The 21,574-nt window shown below is 36.9% G+C and overlaps 1 long non-coding RNA gene across 1 annotated transcript in view; it reads right to left on the bottom strand.

Annotated features, from left to right (window-relative positions):
* Nucleotides 1-12,142: 12,142 nt before the first annotated feature.
* The window catches only part of LOC128484649 (uncharacterized), a 209,814-nt gene continuing 200,382 nt past the window's right edge, over nucleotides 12,143-21,574 (bottom strand). Inside the window, exons 6-7 of the long non-coding RNA XR_008351183.1 lie at nucleotides 18,102-18,242; nucleotides 12,143-12,573 (exon numbers count right to left, since the gene is read on the bottom strand). This is a non-coding gene — a long non-coding RNA (uncharacterized LOC128484649). The remainder of the gene's footprint in view (nucleotides 12,574-18,101; nucleotides 18,243-21,574) is intronic.

Genomic DNA, 21,574 nt, shown 5'->3' on the forward strand with positions numbered 1-21,574 from the left:
CACACTAATCATGTTGACTAACATAGAGTTACTTTCAAGACAAAGGATTTTGGTGGCTAGTTTACAAGACTGCTTTGTGTTTTTATTCGTGATTTTCAATGAATTACCTGAAGTAGTCTTCCTGCAATAGAACTAGTACATTTTAAGTGTAAATGTGTGATTCTCACAGGCCAGCTTTCCAGGCGTAGATGTTACGGCATTAACAGTTTTACACCACACAGTATTTTTGTTCTAGTCGTAATGGAACCCTTGTTCAGCCTATTTTGGGGCCCCATGACATGCTGCCAGCACTAGGGAAATAAGCATTTAGCTTTTGTTGTTTTGCATGCTCAGATCATACACTGCTGATCTGATAAACCCCCTTTTTTCAAACACCAGCATTTTTCAAACAAAACTAGCATGGGACTGATGAGTAAAGCAAATGTGCCAAAAAAAAAAACACAGTTTAACAATGATAGTTACAAATTCCAGATTACGAAAATGAAGCATATATACACACACATATATATATCTATATATATTATTATTTGTTTTAAAGTATGTGTGGCTTAAACATAGTAAGCTAATATTCTCTCATTTATTTGAAACATCTCACATATGCTGACAGTACATAACTATTTTGATATTGTATGGATTATTTTCCTTTAACCAGAGGTAGCATTTTTATGGTCACATGCACATCCTGAGCAACAGATTACTGTTAAACACAGTAAGAAGTATTTCCCTGCAGCGTAATGGAAAAGCAGCACATACAATTTACTGTATCTGGTGTTTTATGGAAACCTTTGTAAACCCTTTTTGCAAATGTATGAATGTTACATAATGTTTTCTTTCGGTTTTTGTTTTTTAATTACAGTATTTTTATCTTTCCGAGGATGATCACAAGCAGGGGGATACCAAGACTATTTGGCAAAAATTTAATGTTTGCAAGAATACTTATTGCACAAATTTGTAAACAGTATGTCAACTGGGAAAAAAAACAGAAATACGAAAAATAAAATACACTATATAGACAAAAGTATTGGGACATCTGACCATTCCACCAACAATAACTTTTATGATGTCGCATTCTAAATATATAGACATTAATATGTAGTTGGTCCCCCCTTTGCAGCTATAACAGCTTCCACTCTTCTAGGAATTTTTGCCCATTCATCCAGTAGAACATTTGTGAGGTCAGGCACAAGATGTTGAATGAGAAAGCCCGGCTCCCAATCTCCATTCCAGTTAATTCCAAAGGTGCTTGATGGGGTTGAGGTTGGGACTCTGCGCAGGCCAGTCAGAGCCGGCCTTAAGTGTTCTGGCGCCCTGTGCGGACTACTCCTCTGGCGACCCCCATCCCAAAAAAAAAGAAAGGAAAAAAATCCCCCCCCTCTGCCCCTTCTCACTGCCTCCCCCCCTGCCCCTTCTCACTGCCTTCCCCCCCTGCCCCTTTTCACTGCCTTCACCCCTTGCCCCTTCTCACTGCCTCCCCCCCTGCCCCTTCTCACTGCCCCCCCGTGCCCCTTAACACTATAGCTACCCCCTATCCTTACTTACCTTGTTGCCGGAGTCCTGCGGTGGGAGCGGGAGGCGTCCGTCTTCCCGCTCTGCCGCAGTGCACGATTCACAGCTGAGAAACGCTGGCACCGCGAGGGAGTCACGGAGAGTGAGGGGTGCCGAACGGTTGCTGAAAACATCACCCGGCGCCCCTGCCCGGGACTTAAATGAAAACACCGGGTTTTTTTTGTTTAACTTTATTTAACATCCTCCATGTTAAATAAAGTAAAAAAAAAAAAAAAACTTTATTTAACATGGAGGATGTTAAATAAAGTTACAAAAAAAAAAACAATGTTATAATTTAAATCCCGGATGGCGCCCCTGTTGCCATGGCGCCCTGTGCGGGCACACAGGTCGCACACCCCTAAGGCCAGTCACGTTCTTCCACACCAAACTCATCCAACTATGTGTTCTTTTGACCTTGCTTTGTGCACTGGGGCACAGTTATGCTGGAATAGAAAAGGGTCTTCCCCAATATACTAAGCCATACACAGACTGTGTTACGGCATAACTCCATCACTATATACTGGCCTAGACGAAGACTGGTAGAGCATAATTCCCATCACTATATATATATATATATATATATATATATATATATATATATATATATATATATATACCGAGCCAGACACAGATGGTAGTACAGCATAACTCCCATCACTATCTACTGAGCCAGACATTGACTGTCAGTAGTGGATGTATGTTCTTTGCACTGATTCCATTAAATATGTACTCAACATGAAAATTATAATTCTAATTTTAATTTCTAATATTCTTTTATAATTCATAGGAGAAAATGTTCTTGCTATAAAGCACCAACCTGTGTTTTTATTGTGGATATATTTTTATTAATTATTGAGTGGACCAGCTGTCTGGAAATAAATCCATGATTCTCACGCAAACCACAGTGAAAACTTTGCTACATTAGTCACCCAACAAACTTTTCAGTTAAACTTGGATATGGGGCATGGTAAAGCAAGTCAAGTACAAATAATGAGAAGGGACAGAGCCACCCAGGATTCTAGTGATTCACTTGCTGACAAGCTTAGGGTACTTTGTTACACACACGTTTCAGCATTAATTATAGCCCCACAATACATCTTCAATTATATCAAAATATTAGCGCTTCAAGGGATTTGTAGTAACCTTTTTTATGTATGCAAAATTAGTTTGTCCTAAATATTTTTCAGTGTCAAAATTTCAGCATGAATCATTATCATTATAATTTTTTATACTGTGCCAAAAGTTTTTGCAGTTCTTAAAAAAATACTCGCGGAGTTGATAGAAACTCCGTTTGACAAATGGAAACAAACCAATACAACAGATTATGTGCTCACAGCTTGCAAAAATTACCATCCAAAAGGTACCGGGACTGCTAACACAAGGCAGTTATTAATATATGCTGTATGATCACTCAAATGCTGCACTCCATTTTTTATACAAGAAAAAAATCTAATGATTTCTAGATATCTCATGGCAATGCCAATATGTAATATGTCACAAACCGATTTAGTAGGATTGCATGTAATGTGTGTTACTAGGATTAGTATATTGCATGATGTCATTCTTATTGTACCTACAACCTCGTTTGTTCAAACTGTTTGTCCTTCTCTCGATAACACTCAGTAAAAATCTGTCACTCTTGCCTAAATCCTCCAGTAGGTTGGATGCTATTCCTCTGTTAGACAAGGGCAGAAGGTCACAATCGATTTTGAAGGCCACCTGGTGTGTTTAGGCCATGAACTGACTCAAAAAATTTATATCAGAGCTGGATTAGCTGACCTTATGGGGCTAGACCCAGACTTAGACTAACTGCAGTCTGTGGCCTGCCAGGCCCAGCTCAGGGAGAGGTCAGAGTAAATGACCCTGTTAGCTGACCTCCTCAAACTTTAGGAGCATTTTTATGGCAGTTACCACGGTGACTGGGCAGCCCAAGCCTCTTTAACTTACTAAGAAGGGGGAAATGTTAAATCCTACCTTGTAGAAATGACTAACAAAAACAGACATATGATGTAATTTCCAGCTCCTTGACTTAAAACATGGAGAATTAGTAAACTAATTATAAGTATTTTGTAAGGGGGTCACAAATAAATGTATAAATACACCCAGTTACAATAGTTTGGGTTTTGGTTCACAGGTAGTGTTTTGATGTATTTTTAATCAGTGTTTTCTGGGGGCAGATGGGATTTGGGTCATGTGAGAAAACTATATATATATATATATATACATATATATATATATATATATATATATATATATATATATATATATATATATATAATTTTTATTTGCCCAAATATACCTATTAGTGCCCAAATATACCTATGAGGCTAGACTGATCTCTAGACGTGTCTAGTGTGGTCTTGGGTGACCAGATCTCTGGGATCCCATCAATATGTCACTTAAGATCGCACTTGACAATGATATACAATTTATACATATGGATGTGATACCACCACTTAGGTAATGGTAGGTGCTATGTTTGCCACTTAGGATGCAGTGGTTTATATAGTCAGGTTTTGTGGGCATAAAAACAGAATAAATATTTATACATAATATTGTATACTTTTCCCCATTTCACCCACAGACCAAATTTGACATAAATAGCTTTATTATATGCATATCATTCTGTTCATAAAAAGTACATTATCTTTCTTATTAATTTATAAACTATCTAATGCTACAGAATCCGGAGTTATGTGCCCTGTAGGTAATCAGACAAAACTCTGGCCGGTGTTAATGGGGCATTTGCCAGATGTCTACTGATTGCCAGGCACTCATTCAGTACTTTATGAGTTTTTCTGGATGTCTGTACTAGAGGACTGCATCGGGATGCGGGTGCGGGTGGTTTTTCAGGAGTCGCGGGTGGGAGCGGGCGGTCAGACCATGTACCTGCGGGCCCCAGTAATCCCGTGCACTCCCGCAAGGCTGCATTCATGTTTCTCGCACACAGCGCCTCTTCTCTTGTTCCACCCAGGAACCCAGCGGAGTCACGTGAATTTACATCTCCGCTCCGTTCCTGGGTCATCTCCAGGGCTAATGACCCCCTTTTAAACCTCAAGTATCTTAATCCAAACTTCACATGCCCATGAGCAAAACTTCCCGGAAACTTATGAAAGATGACTAATACTGGATGACAAAAACCGAATGACAGCAAAGTTCAATGGCTGAAAAATAAACAAATGTCTGCCAAGAGCAATTCACATCATCAACCTCAGTGCAACACATTAGATTTAATTTAATGTTACAAACCAGGAAACATATCTGTATAGCTGTGTATCCCAGTACACTGAAAAGTACACTGAAATGAGACTTGTTAATTGTTTATTTTTATGATTTAACAAAATGCAAAGTAAGTGACAAGAAGAAAAATCTAAATCAATTCAATATTTGGTGTGACCACCCTTTGCCTTCGAAACAGCATCAATTATTCTAGGTATACTTGCATACAGTTTTTTAAGTAACTGGACAGGTAGGTTGTTCCAAACATCCCGGAGAACTAACCACAGTTCTTTTGTGGATTAAGGCAGCCTCAATTGCTTCTCTCTCTGTAATCCCAGACAGACTTGATGATGTTGAGATTAGGGCTCTGTGGAGTCCATACCATCACTTCCAGGACTCCTTGTTCTTTTTTACACGAAAGATAATTATTTGGCTGTATGTTTGGTGTCATTGTCATGCTCCAGAATAAATTTAGGGCCAACCAGATGCCTCCCTGATAGGATTGCATGATGGATATGTGTCTTCCTGTACTTTTCAGAATTGGGGTGAACATTAATTCTGACCAACTCCATTTGCAGAAATGCAGCCCCAAAATTACAAGGAACCACAACCATGTGTTGCCTGCAAACATTCTGTACCACTCTCCAGCTCTTTGGTAAACTGCCTTCTGCTTAAGCCAAAATATTTCAAAATCATCAGTCAAGAGAACCACTGATTTTTTTTCTTCTGTTTTTATGAATACTTGAGTCGCTTGGCCTTGTTTCCATGTCAGAGGTATGGCTTTTTGGCCTCAAGTCTTCCATGAAGACCCATTCTGACCAGACAGTAGACAGGTCTACGAGGGCCCCACTATTTTCTGCCTATGCTGAACTAATGCTACTGCTGGACATCTTCTGATTGGGAAGTAAGCTGTGTCTTTCAACCACTGCACTAGGTTTTCTTGCCCCACCACTGCACCTACGGTGCCTGCCTTGCAATTTCTGCATATGAGAGACCTTGCTGATGCAGTATAAAACCCTGTGTTCAGTCTTGCCTTGGTGTATGACCTCACCTTGTGTGTTTGGCTGTTCCTCACACAATCTTATTCCTCCTACAGAGATGTTTCTGTTTTAGTTAATCATTGTGTTTCAACCTACATATTAAATTGATGATCACAAGCACCTGTTTGGTATAATTATTTACACCTAACTACATGCCTACAAAATATGTGACTGTGTGCAGAATTGAAGAATGCATGCCGTTTTGAAGGCAAAGGTTAGTCACACCATGTATTGATTTGATTTACATTTTTCTTCTGTTCAAGATACAGGTCTATTTTTTTAAAACATTCTTACTTAGCAGCATTTTTCACACCTGCCTAAAACTTTTGCACAATACTCTACATAAATTACAGCTCCCACAAGAGCTGTGCTAGATTTAATAAATATTCCCAGGGTGAGATCCAGCAGCCTAAGGTGGTTACGTAGACAATATATTCGCTGTCCATAGGTTATTAGGTGGAGTTTTGTCTGCTCTGTTTCCCTTGCAGCAGAATAGATAAATGAGAATGCCACATAATCGATATGAAACTCACAGCTGTCACTTGTCCTAAGCTTGTCTTGACAGAAAAATAACCAGAACTGTCACATTAAAGTTTCCCTTTCTTAATGATGGTTCTTGGAGATGCCACACTATCTTAACCCTTGAAAAGGTGGGGAAATATACTTTACACAAAGATTTAATAGGATTCATACATTTAACATGCTGTGTTAATTCTGTAAATAAAACTTGAAATTATTAAAAGAATGGTTCAATATTTTAGGAAGGTGCTAGAAATGGATGGCATTGATCTACATTGAGAAGGTATATAATTCCTTGCAGCATTTCACTGCTTCCCAAATTACTCCAGGTACAGTACATGAAGCCCGTTAATAAACCAGTTTGAAAGCCACTTTATTAGGCAAATACAGACAAAAGTGGTATGCTGCGTTGATATCTGGATGTGCATTTAAAAAAAGTTTCAAGGAAACACTGGGAAAAATTACACGCCTGCCACCTTGATGGTTCTGGATGTAAGATTCATCAAAAGTTGTGTAAAAAAAAAAAAAAAAGTATTTGTCCCCTGTCTGATTTTCTGTATTGTTTTGCAATGTTTCACATTAAATTTGGTTGGATCACTTCCTGGGTTCTAGGCAGTGGCGTCGCTACAGGGGGGCAAGGGGGGGCAATTGCCCCCCCTAGGTTATTCCTTGCCCCCCCTGTTGCCCCCCCGCCGAATTTGTAACCCTTTGACTGCTAACGACGGCATGGTGCCGTCGCTAGCAGTCCCAGTCAGGTGCTAACGACGGCACCATGCCGTCAGTAGCACTACCTTACCTTGATGGAGGTCTGTGGACCTCCATTACCATCTGCCCCTCAAACTGAAGGGCATCACCGGAGCCACCAGATCTGCCCGGTGACGTCTCGCGCAATGACGCGATGACGTCACCGCGCAACTTTATTAACAACTGACAATTGTCAGTTAAAGAGGTATGGGGGCATGCTGCTTAGATGCCTGTATCTCAGGCATCTAAGCAGCTACATACCCCCAACATATACCATTGGAAAGGTAATCGCCTCGCCTTTCCAACGGTATATAGCTTGTAAAAAAATAATAAAAAATATTAAGTTAAAAAATAAAAATGTAAAAAAAATGATTTGGTGGTCTCTAAAGGCAGATAAAAAAGATCAAAATTGCCTAGAGACCCCCAAATTAAATTATTTAAACAAAGTAGTTTAACTTTAAAAAAAAAAAAAGTTTAAGTATTCTAGCTAAATGATCACTGTGGTAGCCAATGTTACCACAGCAATCATATAGCTATAAAAAGTCACATTCCCTTTTTAAAAATGGCCGATACTAATTTTTAATCCTATGATCCCTTTGATCATGGGGTTAAATTTAGCCAACGGTAGAGGGAGGCAATTTTTGAAATCCTGATGAACTGCAAATATTATTAAAATCAGCCAGTTAGCCTGTGTGGTACGTGAGTAACCATATCATCCCTGGAGTGCCTTGCAATTTTACTGCAAAACTTATTTTTGCTGTAAAAGTGATTTTTTTTCTCTCCCTTTACCATCATTTCTTTGGGATTGTAAGGGGAAAGAATGGTGTGTGCTTCTGTGAGTGAATGTATTTAAAGTATGGTGTGTGTGCTTCTGCGAGTGAATGGAGATATGAAAGGCGTGTGAATGGTCAGTAATTAGGGTTGAAGCCTTGACGTGGCATTACTGCTCACGTAGGAAGTTAAATTATGGCACAAAAAGTACACATTTGCAAAAACGACATCCCTTGCCGCATCAAATGAGGGGCTGTATGTGTTTCTAGTACAAACCTGGAGTGCGCAAGACACAAATGAACATGTCGCTATGGATAGAAAAAACATATTTCCTAGCCAAAGCGACATATTCCATCATTATTTGTGCACTCAACTTTTGTCCTAGAAATACATGTAGCCCCTCATTTGAAGCACCAAGGGGTGTAGTTTCTTAAAATGGATGAATTGTCTGAATGAGGGAGAGCATGAGTTAATGTGGATGAATTGTCTGAATGAGGGAGAGCATGAGTTAATATGTGGATGAATTGTCTGAATGAGGGAGAGCATGAGTTAATATGTGGATGAATTGTCTGAATGAGGGAGAGCATGAGTTAATGTGATTGTGCTTATCATAGATGTATAATTGTGGAAGGGCAAAGATGGCACTAGCAGGATGTTTGAGCCTTGGGGACCGAGATGGCACAAGCCGGGTGTATATGGGACAAAGATGGCAAATCGTATGTGTGTTATCTGGGTGTGCAACCTGTGATCTATCCCTGTAATTTAGGGGGTTTTAAATATACCATTAATGCCGTGTTTTTATGTGAATTCCAATTGATCTATACCTGCAAAGCTGGGTTTGTGTGTTTTGTTCAGTTGATTAATACCTGCAATGCTGTTTCCATGTATTTATTTGATCTATACCTGCGATGCTACATTTCATATATTATTATTGTATACCTGCAAATACAGGATTTGTATGTCTGATTTATTAGCAGGGACTAATATTAATATATATATCGGCAACTGGGGCTAATATTAATATATTTGGGCAGCAGGGGCTAATATATATATATATATCAGCAGCAGGATCTGATATTAGGCCCTTAAATCATTTAGTGCAAAAGGTAAGGTATTGTGTTGTTTAAAGGATTTCAAGGATTAGTCTTACTAAATTGTGGCTTCAGGCTTCCCATGTTGAATGATCAAGTATTGTATTGTCCAATAACAAAAGTATCATTCCATAGCACATTACTTTTGGCTATATATATATATATATATATATATGTGTGTGTGTTTTTTCAGTGGTATGATTTTAATGGCGGAAATTATTAATGCCCCCCCAGTTTGACTGTGGTATCTTGTGTGCCCCCCCTATATATTGTTTCTAGAGTCGCCACTGGTTCTAGGAGTATAGCCCAAGAGAACAAATGACTTCACGATTTAATGTGTTAGGTAATAAATGTTTTCAGGTGTGAAAAGGTAATTTCCCTAGTAGACGCAACCCAATTAAAGGTATTACTAGAGTCAAGTGACTGGAGTCATCTGTAAACTATCAGTACCTAAGATTCCAAAACATCATGTCAATGTTCCTGAATACCTCCGGAAAACAGAAGTGAATCATACCAAGGATGGTTTCTAGAGTTTGCCAAAACTACCTGAATGTAAAGAGTTTTGCAACAATGTTCCTGTGACAGATAGTTCAAAAGAATGAGATTTGGGAAGGCAGAGCCCTGTTATGTCTGTTGAAGAGCAATATGATGATGGCAGCTCATTGTTTTGGGATGCCTTGCTGCGTCAGGGCCTTGACAACTCACCATCATAGAAGAAACAATGAATTTTGCCTTTTATCAGAGAAACTTAAGGGAGACTGTTAGGGCAAGCATCTATCAATTAACCTTAACTCAGTCCATCATGACAAATATCAATATATACAATGAATTGCTACAATTAGTGTTCAATGCCAATTATTGATGCTGAGGATGGTTGAGGCTGTTTTTCACATGGAGGCATTGTGTTTAGGTTACGTATCTGGAATAAATTATATCTGTATCAAGTTAATGTGATGTTCCTTCACCCATGTACCCTTGTTTCTAATGTCAGCTTTTGGTTCAAGAGCCAATATCCAGACAATGCAGGAAGTCAGGGCGAATGCAGTGCCCCTGTAGTGTTTCTTTTAATTATTTAAATAAAAATATAAGATTTAAAAAAAAAAATCATCTGTAGAGGACACACAAGCATAACCACTGCAAAGCTGAAGATCGTGATGCAGACAGGCTTCTTTTACTGGAATTGAAGGAAAAAACATAGATACAGGATTCCAGTTTCCACTGCATGTTATGTAATATTTTTTTACATATGAGTGGTGTCAGGAATTAGCTCAGCAGACTTGGCTTTGCCTTACAAGACCTCCAACTTGTCAGGATCCAGGAAATAGAACCACAACTAAGGCTTTATCTCATAAACGGAAGTTTGACCCGAAGAAGTTGTTATTCCCTCTTTAAACATGATGGCCCTGGACTGGGTGAAAAGCTAAGGGATTGTGTCAGTGAATTTACAGAACTCTCAGTTGGCCTGGAATTACTGGGTACACATTTAAATTGCATGTATGTTTGACTTATAATTCACTTTGTGAGGGTGGAGTATGAACTTTTAGTTAACACTTTAAGAGTTAAAAACGCAGATATAAGAATTTAGCAGTAATTTTAGTATAGCAAAATTCTAAAAACACTGTAGTCCAACAGTAGTCCACATGATTAGTACGTCATAAGAAGAAAGACCCCCCACACTTGTTTCCAAATTTTCTCAGAAATAATTGAGCAAAATGCTTTGGTGGTTCCAGATTAAAAAAGGGTTATAATTATGGTTTATACCTCACAAACGAAAATCCATAAACATGTAATAACCAATTTATGAAACATCACAGAACTCTTAATTATGACATAACAAGTAACTTTAAAATACTTTACTTTGAAGCTTTCTATACATTTCCAAAATGCAGAGTTTTGAATTGGTGTTACCAGGACTGTAATTCTAAATCTCTGTGAATTTGTTTCTATTAGAATCTTATTTGCTTCAGAGATGATTGTCTCAAAGCATTAGGGATATAATTAGGGTCATCTGGGTTTATAGAAATGCACAGTTGTGGCTCTGTAACATTCCCATGATAAAATGTCCCCCTATTGATTGGATAATATTTCTTGTTTCGCTTACCCACTAATATACTGCAACAGTTTGATACTTTATTACACCACACCCAGATGTCCTGTCAAATGTCCTTACCTAAAATATGACACCTTGCCACCAGACACCTGTTGACACAAGGGGAAGCCACAAGGGGTGTAACATGAGTAACCACCACCCAAGATACAAATGACACAAAGAGCATTTAGGTTTCCTCAAGCCAATCATCTTAGTAAATGCACAAAAAAAGATAAGGATTTGGGGAGAGGAAGAGAGTTACTTTACAAGAAGGTGGGATAGAAGAAATTATTGTTTTGAGAATTGATAGGAAAGACTAGCTCAAAATATAATTTAGATTCAAATAAATGGTTGTGAAAATAGAGTATTTTTACATGCATATGTGTGTATATGTGTGTGTCTATACAATATCATTCTATAATCAGTTGTATGATTTTGTAATTATTGCATTGGTAAAATTTTAGCAGCTGACATTTCTATCAGGGGACACAGTAACAAGCTGGGAGTGCCAGAGCTGTGGTCTGTAGAAAAGACAGATAACTAACCCCACTCCAATAGCCCTCTTGTTCTGTTGTTACCTGATCAGCGTGCGAACTTGCCTTAAGTCTAAGGCCCCCAAATTGCCCATCCCTAGTATAGAGGGACTGTGTCATTCCATTCCACGTTTCCATCAGTGGGGTTTATGCTGTCTAAGTGTTCAGAAAGTGATTTAAGCAACACAACCTGCATACAGTATGTGAAATACCAAGATAGACAGCCAAGGTCAGTCTTATTAGGAGATAGTTCCTGAAAAGGTGTGCAAATCACCACCCAGTGAATAAACAGAGACTGAAAGACAATACAACAGAGAGAGAGGATGGGGTGAGGTTAGAGATAGGTGTTATGCATTTCAATTGCCCCTTTAATGCAAAATGGTACTATTTCTTATATCTGCATGGAAGTGTTTAAACAAGTGGTGTTCACCTGTAACACTCTAACAAACAAAAGGGAATTCTAGCGAACATGAAAGATTCTAGTTCATCAGATCGCCAGAGCCCTTATAAAACCAAAAAGGTCAATAGCTATATTTATTATATATATATATATATATATAACCTGGACAAGGTATTGTCATTTGTTTTACTGAATAAGTATGCTTAGCATTTTATAGTAAAATATATTTATTGCAAGTATTGCCAATTGTAATTTCTACTTTCTGGATAACAATGTACAGTAGTAATTAAATATTGGATTTTTGTAAGTCAGATCTTTGGCTTGTTACAAACACCCCTCATTTCAAATTTCAAAATTAGCATAACAAACAGCACCTTCTTCAGTGGTCACCGTGAAATGATAAGGTTATGGTGGGCTTAAGCATAGAGTGGAGGGGGTCGGTGAGGATCTCCCAAGTGTCAAACACAGGAACAGAACACAGTATGGAGTCTCATTCATTGATCCATGTGATCCAGGGTACATTCTGTGTCATTCTCCCCATTCAGTTGTGCTGGATCCCAGTGTGGGGGTGCACACTTCGGGGCATCTGTGTCCTGTCTTCTAGAAAACAGCACATTTAGATCTAAGAAAAAAAATATTTTAAAAATGTATTACTATTTTAAGGCTATTCAAATAAAAACAGAAAATCACTTTTAGCGCATAAATAGTTTAATAAAAAACACTATGAGCGATTCCTATACTATTTTAGAGGATATTTATATTCTGATATTAAACTATATTAACCATTTAAATTTTTAGGTAAATATGATATTATACCGTTAGACACCCCTAGATTTTAGGGTATGTAATATAGGGTATGTAATATAATTTTGTAACTATATATATATATATATATATAGTGATCATTGTTGACCTTATTTGCATGCGCCTAACCCTTGTGGTTATGGCAGCACCATGAGATTTGTGAGGGAAAAAACAAGCCTTCTAATAATGCTTCTGCTGTATATATATATATATATATATATATACATATACAGCAGAAGCATTATTAGAAGGCTTGTTTTTTCCCTCACAAATCTCAAAAATCTGTGTTGTAATATATATATATATATATATATATATATATATATATATATTACAACACAGCTTCCATCACAATTGTAATGGTTAAATCCCAAACAAGCCTTACTTGGAACATTTCTCTACTATCTCTAGTGAAAATCATAGCAAAGGGGCTGTTCAGGGTCTGTGGGCAACAGTGAGGCATTAATTAGGCCGGTGAAGCCCATGGTAATCTATGGATGTAGTATAATCACGTTTCCCCAGCAGGCTATAGTTAGTGAATAAGGGATCAGCCCGCAAAAAGGGAGCTACTGTTACCAGCAAGTCATGCACATAATTGGGTATATTTAACATAACCATCCTAATGATCACTTATTATAAACGCATTTATTTAATTTAGAATCTACAATTTGTCCAAAGCCACTTTATAATATAAAATAGGATCGCGATGCCAACTGAACAAGTTGTTCTTTTTGATCAGATGTGAGATTGAGTGTCATTTTGTAGCCTTAATCCAGGGTTAATAAATTTCTACCAAGTATCGGTTATATCAATATATTATTATTGAAGCTTGTGGCAGGAGCTCTAACGAATAGGAATACGTGTAAATACTTAAGAAGAACCACTTCTCAACCTGGAATCAACCTCATTGTAGGACCTGAGAACATTTATAATATTATTTTAGCTATATAACATCCCATTGTAACATGTATTATTTGAATGTTTTTCTAAAAATGCACAGAGCCAATGTAATTGAGAATAAGCCAAAAAAACAATTAGGAATAAGAAGTTGCAAATAAAAGGGAATTTCCCATGTAAGAACACACAGAACTAAATGTCTTTGCAAAAGTTTAATTTTATTTACTGTTAAATACTTGGAAACAAGAGGAGTGACTAGAGTTCTACAGGTACTGAAATGGTTAAATTATTCCAGAGCCAGACCATAAAGCAGTTATCCACTTCCAGCGTTTAGCAGGGAGTCGATTGGAATACGAACACTTGGAGCCTTTGTCAGATTAAAACACAATCTTGTCTAAATTTGCCTATTGCCTCTGGCACATAGAGTTACACCACGCACATGCCACCCCTCCTCAATAGTCTGTGCATTCGTTGTGTTGCACTTTTAAGGGCACATCAATTGTGTGAGCATCGATTTAGTGAGCGGTTTTAGCTAAATCTTCCTTGGATGCAATTAAATTTTAAATAGACGGTGAAATGTATTATGCACCAGATTAGAGATTACAGGCACAGTGATAGGAGATTATTGGGCCTTTATGTGTGATTGTACATTCCCTAACATTAGAAGCCAGCTAATGACCTACTTCTAATCTGATTACTAATAATAGCACATGTCCCATCTCGTTATCATTAACCAATTCAGTAAAGTACCGTATGATCTATTTCACCAGACCACAGACGCAAATATGATTTCCACCTCCAGAAAATGATACATTTTCGATGTGTTCAACATCATGGGATCATTTTAAAGGAAATAAATCAGCATTTTTGGTTATTTTTACTTAAATGATTTTGATGCTTTTCTGATTTATATCCTTTGGAAAATAGGACATGCCAGATGGCAATAGCGTCACTAACAAACAAACTTGGGGATGTCTGAAATTGGGAAGGAGACCCAGAGAACAAAGGGGACTGCTGTTGGAAAATTCCCTACTTCGTCGGCCAAAACTAGGACCATTCTGCAGAACTGCCCCTGCCTGGTGCTGGGTAATGAATGGGAGTGCCCTCCCCTCCTCTCCCCTGCTGGGAATAAAAGGAGACTGAGAAAACTTTTGCAGTGGGCAAATGTGACATTTATTGATGTGTAACCCTTTGCCATCTGAAGTATAACAGCATCTCTATTGTCTTCGCCTATAACAGTTTTATTAGGAAAATTCTAAGTGGAGAATAAAAAACTGAAGGCATGATCTTCCCAAATATCTGATAAACGAAAAAAGGAAATAAACAAAAAAAATCAAGGAGATATATGTATGTGTGTATATCTATCTATAAATCTATCTCTCTGTGAATGTGTGCATATAAATTGCGTATGAATGTACAGGAGAAAAAAATAGTAAAATAAATGCAAATTTAAAAACTATACAAAAATAAGTGGTTTAATTAAAATTGATAAAAATTAATTTGGGTATTCCTACCACTCTTGTATTTAGGGGACACCGGGGGCACTATCTATGATTTAGTCTGATTTTTTTTTTTTGTTTAAAGGCTCGGAAGTATCGCATCCACAAGTTGGTATCCCGAAACCCCACTCTGAAATGTATAATGTCTATGTGCATGAATCTTCAGGCCCTAGGGGATTTAGCCTCAAGACATTATTCAAAGACAGGGGAAAAAAAGCTGTCAGTTCGTCACAGGCAATTGTAAAAGGTTTCAAAGCCTGATCAAACGAATTGGAGAGTAATCTACATTAAAGTCCGGATGGCAGGGTTACAGCGTGCACCTGCAGGGTATTTTCTGTCTGTGCTCCCTACCCTGCTACAAATCACCATTACACAGATCTGCCGAAACGTTGTTTTTGACTCTTGCGCGCCATCGCTTTGATATTTCGATTTGGATTTAATTATAAACGCGCAAAAATCATCATTTTTTTAGCACAAATAAGCCATATTGGTTAGCTACATTTAAAACAATGTATTGCAGAAGAGATGGGAAGATTACACACAACCCCGAAAGGGTTAATGCTGGGATTTTTTTTTTTCTTTTTTAAGTGTGCATTTAATTGTAAATTACTTAAAGGATTTATGGTATTGACTCTTCTGGTCCGGGAATTTCATGCTATAGAACTTGACTTTATTTACTTTCCAAGGATGCGAGGCTATTTGTTTTTTTTTGTTTGTTTGTTTGGTTTTCTAAGGTGTAAAATTTAGTACATTATCTGTAAACTGGAGCAGACTTCACATATACGTATCGCTTTTTTAACTGCATATAAGTAACTAATTTTGTTTCGCATTTTTATTTCATCCCAGGTGTTTCTTTCAAATTCACAAATTCTTTGGGAAATAATACGTTCAAGGTATTCCTGAATATTTTAGTTGTGAAAATGCAATATTGTGCTTAATATGCATAATTGCAGGCTAGGCATTCAGTAGTGCATTGTAAATAATTTTAATCTACAAATAATGTTCATTATCAGTAATCATCTGCAAAAATAAGTGAATTATTAATTTTACATAGTTAGCAAATGAAAAATAGGGAAAAACTTGTATTCGGAAAACTGGACTGGTATTGGAAAAAAAATCAATAATAATTTTTATACAACGCTTCTGTAGCAAGTTTTTGGTGACTATACGGTGTGTTGTAGTTAACGCATGCGGTATTTTAACGCGCGAATCAATCAGTGATCTCGAATGGATTGTGTGTCTGTTTTAAAATATTTTGTATAGGAGGCAAACAGTGAAACAAAGTAGAAGAAAACACTCAGAGAGTTAAAGATGCTCAGTGTTATTATGCATTTACTCTTGCCCCCTCCTCCTCCCTCCTTCCTGCTTCTCCGGGGATCCGATGCACTAGGATGAAGAATGCCATACATCATCGGAGTCCCATGCTGTCCCTGCTTAAAGTGCATCAAAGCTGACATTGTTTCACGCTTGGGGTGAAGCAGCAGGGCCAGGGAGAGGGATCAGCGTTATTCACAACTCCACATAGGGGGAAAGTTCCCTTCTGAATGGCTCTCACCTATGTGACTTGTTCACCAACAGGTAGCACAGTGTGAATCTCAGCCCAGAAGCACTGGATCTGATGAAAGGGTGTAGCATCACACTAAATGTATAAGGTAGCTGGAATTTTTAAAAGTCCTGGCTTTTCCCAAATAATACAAGAGGGGTGCAGGGTGTTTTAATCATTAAGCAGCGCAAAATATAAAACAACCACAAAATAAATAATAATAATAATAATAATAATAATAATAGATTATAACAATGATAATCTAATATAAATAAAACTTGCTTTAATTTTTAAGAATCTTTTTGACATCTTCAGTACTTTAATATATATATATATATATATATATATATATATATATATATATATTAATCATTTTCGCTTATGTCAGATAACGTTTTGCCATGCGCTGGTTTTAGTGCAATGAGAATTGTCTACTTGTTAAGAAATTGAATAGGTCATTTCCCTTGCTGGGGGCTGATGTGTACACATTTCCAAGCCCCAGATATTTAAACTGGAGCCATGAAGAGTGTATTTGTTCTGAGAACATCCAGTGTGTTGCTAGGCGCTGAATGTAGCCCAATCTTCCATAAATCCCACATTGTGTATACTGGGAGGAGAGAGCAATAGAGATTGGCAAAAAAAAAAAACACACACACACATCTGAGGGTCTCTCCCAGTATAAACAGTTCATTTCCCCAAGTCATCTTAGGAAATATCCACAATTAGATTGCTATTGTTCTTTCTCAACTCCAGCTATAAAGAAAGGTCTTCCCTGTTGGGGCCTTTCAACTAAAGGGCTGAATTTATTAAATAATAAAGCTATTGTGCAATACATTGTTGTTCAGAAAAATAGGCCAATTATCTTCTATTATATTTCCATAATGATCATATTAACTCCCATTAGTAGCCCTGATGACCCTGTTGTAGGGGCCGAAGACACCTTAAAAGAGTCAAGCGGAGTAAGCAATGCCGCAATCTGGCACGGCAAGGGTTAAGTCGACGACTCATATTTACTAAATTATTTCAGGATACAACTTGAACTAGTACATAATATTTAATATATAGTAGAGGTCCCAAGCATTTTTACTGTGGTGGGAAGGACCGATTTGGTGTGCATCTATAATTTGGACAAATTATAAAAAAGATTGATATTCCAGACATTGATTGAAGAGTGAATGAGTTTATTGCATAAACCAAAATATAATAATGAGGGAGCCTTAAAAATGATAACCCTTGCAATACACACCCTTCTGATACCAAGATAATTAGTTAGAGGCTCACTTAGCTTTGTATACAACATTAAAGCTGCTACGTGAATTTGGGCAACTGTACATTTAGGGTTAAATTTTATATGGTAACAAGATTTTTTCATTATATTATTATACATTATATGTATGGAAAGCATACCTTAGGGATAGATGCATAAACCCCTATTCCAGGCAGAAGTCTTGGAAAAAGCTTGCAATTAAAATTACTTTCCCCTCCAAAGTCAAGGTACCAAAATATGCCCCGTATATTTAAGGAACCAGAGAAGATGAAGAATGCCACCTGTAACAGAAAACAGAACATTTCGTATGGAGATCTTATGCGAAATAATCCTGATTTTCATACAATAAAACAAAAATCATTAAAGAGAAAAAAAATCTTCTGCAAAAACAATTAAAAAATGTCATTTTCGCTACGTATTCAATCGTTTGATTGTGAACTAAAAGTGGCTCCCATTTATTCTCAGATAAAACTTTTTTTTTACGGATACATGGGTTTTTAACAAGCAAACAAGAAGCAATTTTCGCAGCGCAATGCTCCAGCAAATCTACCCAAAGAGCCCTAATCCGTCCCCAGCAGTTTTAAACGGAGAGAAGACAGATGAAGCCCGCATACTAGCGACAATGGCAGACATAACACGCTTACCTACTGGGCTCTGGCACACAAGGGGTTAACGGTCTTGGCTTAGAACAGGTGAACGAGTATGATAAGGAAAGAAAACGGAACACGTATATATGTTATATATATCTTATAACTAAGTAATAACATAGATAGATAAATAAGCATTAGTGAAAATGCAGCTTCCGATGAAATTGTGACAGATTCTGTGTTTGTCATACAAGTGACAAATGTTTATTAAAGAACCCTTGCTGTTGCTACTCTATAGCAACTTTGTGAACCAAAACTAGGGTTGGAGAAAAAAAAAATCCCTGAAAGTGTGAGTAGATGCCATGCTGGCTGGCAGTGTGTGGTCTATTGTGGAGAATGTGCTTTTTTGGCTGAAAACACAGTCCCCCCTCTCTCCCATCCCATCCCCCAGCCCCACTGCACCTGCACTAGATAACTGAGCTACTGGTATTCACCAGAAAAAAAAAGATTGTTCAAATAGAAGGCATCTCTGACAGCACTCAATTCATCCCATTTCTCCCTGCTTTTCAGCTAGAAATGAGTCCAGCTCCTCAGAAAGGGTTACAGAAACCCCACAATGACATATATTTTCAGATCATTTGGGATATCATTAGTAACAGAGCATGTACCCTACCCATGTACTAGCTCTAAAAGGTTAAGTAATCGACCAATTAAAATATATAGTAGGGTAATAATTCAACCTATTTCCACTAAATTGATATATAGATTTTTAAAATTACCAACATATGCAAGTTGACAGCAAAACCATAAGGACTGCCCTCTCATTACCAGACATAATTTATGGCTTGAATTTGTCAAACCTATAAAGTGATTTCAGATTTAGGGACCATTACAAGTGCCAGGTCACAGAACAGAAGACAGCCTCCGTTTCCAGTGAGAATGACTAATACATTATGTATAATAACTATAAAACGAATTTAATGTACACTGGTATTTCATTTACACACCCATCTAATTCTCAAGTGCGTGTGCCAGCTTTTCGATTACTAAATTATAAATGCAATATATGTATTATAGAAATTAATAAAGAAATGTGGACATGTATTATAGTTGTTCAAATTATTAATGATCAAAAGTATTATTTTATTATACATAATTATTAGAGAATTACAATTTTTAAACAGATTTCTCAATAAAACGAATTGACATTGTAACTTGTCTCTGAGGGCTTTGACAAAAAAAAAAATGTTAAACGAAATAAGGCCCGTTATGTAGATATAATACTTGTTGATTTTCAACCGCAAATGGGCTTAAAATGGTAGAAACGACCAAGTATAGTAAGCCACGCAAAAGAAAAAAATCAAATGTGCAAGCAACAAAAATAAGTTCAATGAAAGTCAGGGCTTATATCTGTATATATTAATAAGTTTTGGTCTGTTCGTTTGCAAAAATACTATTAATTACCACCGGGATACTTACATAAGGAATTATATAATTTGAAAGAAAGAAATATATAATGTCACCAGTGTCTAATTTCTGCAAGAACTGGAAACGGAGTCTCTCAACTTTCACACTAATCTGTCCATAAAAATGTAATACAATACTGACTATAATATGTGTATCACGTTTCAAATCCACCATATAATCAATCAAAATTAATTTAACACATATACTCTATATATAAAACTCTCTCTATATAAATATACTCTATATATAAAACATTGTTTTTCGACATCTGTATAGAAAGTTATAGAAAATAGCAACACAAGCACTAAGAACAATATTTACGCGAAAATAATTTCTACACTGATTTCCCCAAGAATTACGTGACGTCATTTGGGTTATTAGCATAAAGCAGGGGGGATCAGTCAGTCTGCTGCGTGATGATAAGGGTCTCCCGAGAAATATACTGCTTCCTTCAATACATTCATTATTTCTCTGTCTTCGGCAATTTCGCAATTTGTAAGAGCTTAAAAAAACCATCATTCCAAGAGAATGCAGAATGACACATTTAAGAGCCTTCCAGATTATAAATTTAGTACGCAAAAGAAAGTCCTATATTACATAAAATGAATGCAAATATTACTGTTTCTGTCCCCCTGTATAGAATAGCGAACATTACGATGGAATACAAATATCGCAACAATCTTGGCTAAATCAACTAGCCCTTGTCTGATTTTTGGGGGGGATTGGTTTTATTTTGCTACCCCAATTCACACATAAATTAGACATCTGAATACTGGGCACAGTGTTCATCAAGACCCTGCGAATGAAAAGAAAACATTTACTATTTGTGTTCAAAGCTAATGAATTGCGGCATTAAAGTAAATATATATATATATATATATATATATATATATATATATAAAACCCATATATCGTAAGTCGTAATTCGTTTATAACACTATTTGTGTTTGTTTTACTAAATGTGTCCAGTTTGGCCCCATTAGGAATTGGTGGCATATGTGTGTGCATGTGTGGTGGGTTTTTTTCTTTTTTTGTTTCAGCAGCACCAAAGGCAGGCAGTCATCTGGACCTGCTGACGTCACCCAAAACTGGCACTTTCTTTATACTTGGGGCACTAGAATGTTGGTTCACTTATATTTTATTCACGGATCGCCCGATCCGATTGATGAGAGTAAAACTTCCAGACAGTACTAGGTAAATAAAAAATGCATGCAAGCAGGTGCGCTTTTTAACACAGGCCTTCTTCTGAGGAAAATGTCCCACAAAAGAAATTCCCAGTAAAATGCTTGGCAAAATAATCATTTCAAAAAGGCACACATAATGCGAATGCGTCAATTAGTGGGAATGAAATGAATTCTTTGTTTTAGAGTGTATGTGTGTGTGTATATCTATCTATCTATATATATCTATATATCTATAGATATATAGATATATATCTATATATCTATAGATATACACAAATATATATTTATATTTTTTCTTAAATGTGCATATACCTATGTAAATACGCCTGTAATTCAATATTTGCATGTATTCAAACGTGTTTTTTTTTCGTCTTT

Source organism: Spea bombifrons, chromosome 3 (genome assembly GCF_027358695.1).
Source record: "Spea bombifrons isolate aSpeBom1 chromosome 3, aSpeBom1.2.pri, whole genome shotgun sequence".
Taxonomy (NCBI): Eukaryota; Metazoa; Chordata; class Amphibia; order Anura; family Pelobatidae; genus Spea; species Spea bombifrons.